This window comes from Mus musculus, chromosome 18 (assembly GCF_000001635.26).
Source record: "Mus musculus strain C57BL/6J chromosome 18, GRCm38.p6 C57BL/6J".
In the NCBI taxonomy this organism is placed as follows: Eukaryota; Metazoa; Chordata; class Mammalia; order Rodentia; family Muridae; genus Mus; species Mus musculus.
In genome coordinates, this window is record NC_000084.6 from 36,198,826 (window position 1) to 36,205,079 (window position 6,254).

Consider the following 6,254-nt stretch of genomic DNA (forward strand, 5'->3'; position numbering starts at 1 on the left):
CTGGAGAACTATTCTTTTCCTACAGCACAGGCCAGCTCTGAGTTACTATTTTCCTTGCATATCTCGTCACACCATTGACTCTACAGTACTTCAAGCAGCTGTAATGCCATGATCTATGTTCTATGAGTCTTTGGATCCCTGTTACATCCAATACACAAGACACAATCAGCAAATCTTCAGTGAAGGAAAGAGAAGGAAAGGGCGTGTGCTGGCTGAGGATCAGTGTTCTTTTTTTGGTTTGGTTTGGTTTTTGTTTTTTCGAGACAGGGTTTCTCTGTATAGCCCTGTCTGTCCTGGAACTCACTTTGTAGACCAGGCTGGCCTTGAACTCAGAAATCTGCCTGCCTCTGCCTCCAGAGTGCTGGGATTAAAGGTGTGAGCCACCGTGTCCGGCCCGGCCAGTGTTCTTTTTAAAATTTATTTGTACTGTTTTTAAAATGTGTGTGTGTGTGCACGTGCGCGCGTGCGCGGGCGTGCACATAAGTGCAGGTGCCCCAGGATGCTAGAGGCCCTGATGTGATGCTGAGAATTGAATCTGTGGTCTCTGCAAGACCAATACACACTCTCAACAGCTGAGCCATCTCCCCAAGATCAGTACTCTCAAAGGACTCAGGCCAAATCTTCACGGCCCCTTCATTGACGTTCTTCAGCCATAGATATCGTAAATCACAAAACACTGATATAATGAGAGTAGCTAACTCTACCCCTCATTTTTCAATGAAAAGGAGCACACCAGAGAGATAAAGATATTTAAGAGCACACACAGCAGCAGAGGTCCAGTCTTTCGTTTCTGGGGCCAGCGTTGTAACGAGCTTGTACTCTGGGGTCAAGGAGAACTGGATTTTTCAACCTGTTTTTATACATTACTAACTTTGGTATGAATTCCTTTTGCTCTCTAGGCTCCAGTTTCTTCGTTGGAGTAATGGAGAAAATTACAGGATATACCTCATAACACCACACTGTTTTATGTTCTTATTCAGCAAATGCTCAATTCACCATGCCTTCGTGCCAAACACTGCCCTAGTTGCTCCTGGATATACTGAGAAGAGGCGAATCAACAATGCCCCGTGCTCTCAAAGTCTGGCTGGAGGGACTGCAATAAACAAGTAGTCAAATTGGTAACTAATTGGTGCTTAGTATTCTGATGAAATGACAGAGAATAATGGAAGGGCAGAGACAAGGTCAGCCTGGAAAAAGGAAGGCTTCTTTGGGGAGATAACATTTAAAACCAGAGTAGAAGGGTGTGGCTGATACGAGATGAAGTGACCAAGGCACTTAGAACAACGCCTAGTACCAAATAAGGACAAAATTTATATTGAATGAGATTGATAATTGGTGACTCACTCTAGTGATTCCCAGGCAAAGAGATTAGAGTGGTAAGATATTATTTTGCACATTAGGATTTTCTGTATATTAAAAAAAAATGAGCTGGCAAGATGCAGGTAAAAGTGCTTGTCACCAAGACTGAGGACATGAGTTTAGTCCCTGGGACTCACATGGTAAAAGGATAGAACCAACACCCACCAATTGTCCTCTGACTGCAGAAATGCACACTCCCACACACAATTTTCTAGGCCAGCTGGGGATACATAGTGATACACTGTTTCAAAACAAACAACAAGCTTAAAAGGCAAATCCAGTTTAAAACAAAAATGGTGGCGGTGGTAGTGGTGGGGACCCGGACTGGAGAGATGGAGGTTAACAACTTTGATTTCTCTTGCAGAGGAACAAGGTTCAGTTCCTAGAAACCACTTGGTGGTTCACAACCACCCATAGTAATCCTGGCTCCTGAGAATCTGATGCCTTCTTCTGACCTCTATGGATTCTGAGCCTACATACATGCAGGGAGGCAAAACACTCATACACACAAAATTAAATAAATCAATCTTAAAAAAAAAATTAGTGCAGGGCTGGGAATGTGGCTCAGTTGGTACAACACTTGCCTAGCATATGCAAGGTCTTGGATTTGAACCACAGCAGTATAAATACGTGCAATCAGATATGTATGGATAGGGATGTAGTTTAAGGCAGGAGTGCTTACCTAGTATGTATGAGGCCATGGGTTTGACCCTCAGCACTGCATAAACTCAATGTAGTGGCACACACCTATAATCCTAACACTTGGGTGATAGAAGCAGTGTGTTTGAATCCAGTCATCCTTGGCTATATAGCTGGTTGAAGGCCAACCCAGTATACAGGAGATCCAATGTCAAAAAATAAAAATCTATTGCTAACTAGTACTAGAAGTGATTTCCTGGAACTAGATCCATCTCAGGGCCTTCAGATGGAAAGGTAAGTTCTTATGTCCTAGCAGTGACCAAATTCCTGTAAGCCACAGAAGATGCAGACTCAGGCAGGGTGTCTAAAGGGAAAAGAGATGGTTGTCCCACTTTCCTCAAGGTGTGGTGTGTATGAGAATAACTGCAGAATTAGCCTCTATTGAGTATAGAAGGCTAGGCAGGACATGTGGTGTCTCCAGGCAGCTCATTTCTATAAAGGCCTTTTCTAGAATTCAAAGTGAATTAGTCCCCTGTTTTAGACAGTTAGACTTGGGACTCTGAACCGCTAGCTCTGCATCATGATTTAATAATTGATAACTGCAATGGTGGGTTCCATTTATTGGGGGCATTTTGTGTCAACTGCCTCGTGTCCAGTTTGTACATGCTTCAATAATCTTGCATTTTACAAACTCAAAAAAAAAGCCAAAACCAAACCCTATAGAAGTGTAATACCTTGCCTAATGACAAGACTAAGGATGGTCCATTGCCAAAGCAGTGGCATCTCACATACCCCTCCGGTCTCTCTGGGTGAGAGGCATTATCAAAGCCCTCCTTCCATTATCACAGAGACTCTAACTTACCCAAATGATTTCCATGAAGATTATGCTATTTGGTGTAGTGTAAGCAACATTTTACCAAAAAATGAGGGAAATGGAGACATGAGAATATAACTAATTTTCTTATTTTTTTCTCTTTTTTAAACAGCCTTTTATCATAACCCTGGCTGCCCTGAATACTCACTCTGTAGACCAGGCTGGCCATGAACTCACAGAGATCTACCTGTCTCTGTAAGGTGTGTGCCTTCAAACCTGATTCATAAATGATTTTCATTGCCAAGACTTACCATAAATTCAAGCCCGGGCTTAAAAAACTAACTTACTTTCTCTCTCTCTCTCTCTCTCTCTCTCTCTCTCTCTCGCTCTCTCTCTCTCTCTCTCTCTCTCTCTCTCTCTTTCTGTGTGTCCTGAAGTTCAAACTCAGGTCTTAAGGTTTGCTAGCAGGTGCCCTTACCAGCTGAGGCATTTTATCACCCCAAATTAATGCTTTGAACAAGAACCACAGAGAGATATGGATACTAACTAGCCTTGTTAATGTCCCCATAGCTCACTATAAGGTTGTGGGAGAAAGAAAAAAAAAAAACTGGTTCATGTTAGCAGTGGGTTGTGTCACTATGTAATAGTCACTAAGAGCAAAACCAGAGGTAAAGAGAATGATACAGACATTCTGAATTCAAGATAGAACACCCACAGGAAAACCTTGGCAATTCTCTCAGGGCCCTCCCACACAAGATGGGCTTCTTCCAGCTCAGGCTGAAAGGACCCCTGACCTAAGTCACATGATTTGTGGCCAGGAGAACTAACTGGGCAGGGGATAGGGGGGAAGTGTGACCTGCATCTGGTCACTGAGACACAAATTGAGTGAAACCCTTTGCAGGGCAGTCTTGCTTTCTAAATAAAGACATTTTTGTAAACTTTTTTTTTCTCCTTTTGAGATCTGTTTTCTAAATTTGGCTGCCAGAGTCACTTTCAGGTTCTGTGTGGTTCATTTCTTTTCCTCCAAGGATTTCAAACAAGGGACTAAATAGAAAGCAGTGACTGGGCTGCAGCATTTTAGCAGTGGGCAGAAGGTAGCACCGGGGTCCCTTAGCATCTTCCCCCTTTACAGGGAAGAACTGAAGTGGGGTACCCTACGGAGAGACTCAGGGTCGCACAACTGCTCTGTGGTTCTGCCTCCTTGCCGACTGCTCCTTTGTCTGCTTTTAAAACTGAGCTTCTTACGAGTTCGGATAAATTACTTTTCCTTTGTAAACCTTTATTGGGAGGACAACCAATCCACCTCCTAGCATTTGGTGAATGAACTCTTAGACTCACACACAAGGATGGAGGCTGTAGCTCCATGGTAGAATGCTTGCTTCACATGAGCAATGCCTTAGGTTCAAACTCCAGGACTGCCAGAATGCCTCACAAAGTACCTGACACAGAGTGACCCACTCACTGCGGCATCAAGCTGCCTCTGTCTGAGTTTGGCTCTGCTTCATGTCTTTCACACATTCTCTGCAACTGCAAAACAGGTGACAAAATAGCTCCTGTCTCATCCCATCTGCTGTGGATCTTAAATAAATAATGTCATCATCTATGTAGTACATTAATCTATCAATTTTCTTATTTTAAATAGTTGCACAGCCCCAAATTCAGAAGTTTTAAAAGCATTTATTTTCATATTGGGGGCATATGCTAAAATTCTAAAGCCTGATAGTGTACTTAATCTAAAGGGGGAATAAACCTTCATCATTAATAATCTAGACCTCCATCAGGAGAGGCCATGACACAGTAATTTATAGTATAGGGCTGTGTTCCGAGCCCAGGGCTCCATCTCCCTAACCTGATGACAGGGCAGCAGCCCCTCTGTCTGACAGACTCCATCTGGGATAATAATACTTATTTCTTTGTGCAGTGCCTTAAGTCCTTTGGATGAAAACTGCTTTGTGAGCACAAATTATTATCTCTTTTCCAGATACCACTTTCAGATTAGAATACAGAAGCTTCCTAAAATAGACTGAAGCAGAAATATATCATGGAGAGAGCTACCTGTCTTGTGTGATGTGGCAACTGGATAATGCCTTTGTGTGTAATGCCAGCTTTAGTTTTCGTTACGGATTGATATGTTGGAGTGTATGGACATGTTAGACTGGGGGACTGGGGGGCGGGGGGGGGGAGAGTTCCTCAATGGAATGTTTTTGCTGTTTAACTTCAAAAAATTTTGTGTAGGTTGCATGCAAACACATGGAATGGGCATGCACGGTCACTGGGCACGCTTACACACCACACACACCACACACACCACACATACCACACACACCACACACCACACACACACACACACACCAACACACACACACACAAATACACACACGTGCAGGCACATATATATCTTCCTCCTCATACCATCCCTTTCCTCTGCCTCTTAGGGGTTGATATTCCAAGCCTTTAGACACAGTGAGCCTCTATTTGCTGTTAGGACAAAGCAATAGTAAATGTTAATACATCTGTTACAGCCGGGATGACTCTTTAAATCAGGCCTTAGTGTCTAAGGCATCCCCCTTATTATATATTCTAATACATATGTTTCTTTCAAAAGTATTTTTACAAGCTGGAGATATGGCTCAGCAGTTAAGAGCACTGACTGCTCTTCCGGAGGTCCTGAGTTCAAATCCCAGCAACCACATGTTGGCTCACAACCATTTGTAATGAGATCAGATGTCCTCTGTTATGCAGGTGTACATAGAGCACTCATATGCATAAAATAAATAAATCTTTAAACAAGAAAAAAAAGTCTATTTGGGCGACGAATACAGTTCAGTGAAAGAACATTGGCCTAGAATGTCCAGAGGTCTGAGTTTGAGTCTCAAAAATACTAAAAAAAAAAAAAAAAATAGAGTGGTAAATTGATTAACTTATCATTCAAAAATGCTTTCACTTGGGAGGCAGATTTCTGAGTTCAAGGCCAGCCTGGTCTACAGAGTGAGTTCCAGGACAGCCAGGGCTATACAGAGAAACCCTGTCTCGAAAAACCAAACCAAACCAAACCAAAAAAAAAAAAAAAAAAAAAAATGCTTTCACACTGCTCTGACCCGAGGTTTATCCTAGATGTTGAGAACAGAGTGTCAAAAAGGAAATGTAGCACCCTTGTTCTTGAAGATTTTTTTTATCCATAAAGATACAGTCATTGATAAGGGAACAGACATTTGCAGAAGTGAAGATAGAGAATTGGGTTGAAACTTACTAGAAGTCACTCCTTGCAATGATGGCCTCTAAAGAAACAATGTTTGAACCAAGAACTGAAGAAGGAAAAAGCTATCCTTGCCAGTAACACTGGGATCAGAGCATTTGAGGCAGAGGAAGGACTGCCATACAAGGGCTCCCAGCAGTCTGCCGTGGTAGACACACACATGGGAAGGGAAAAGAGGGAGGCACG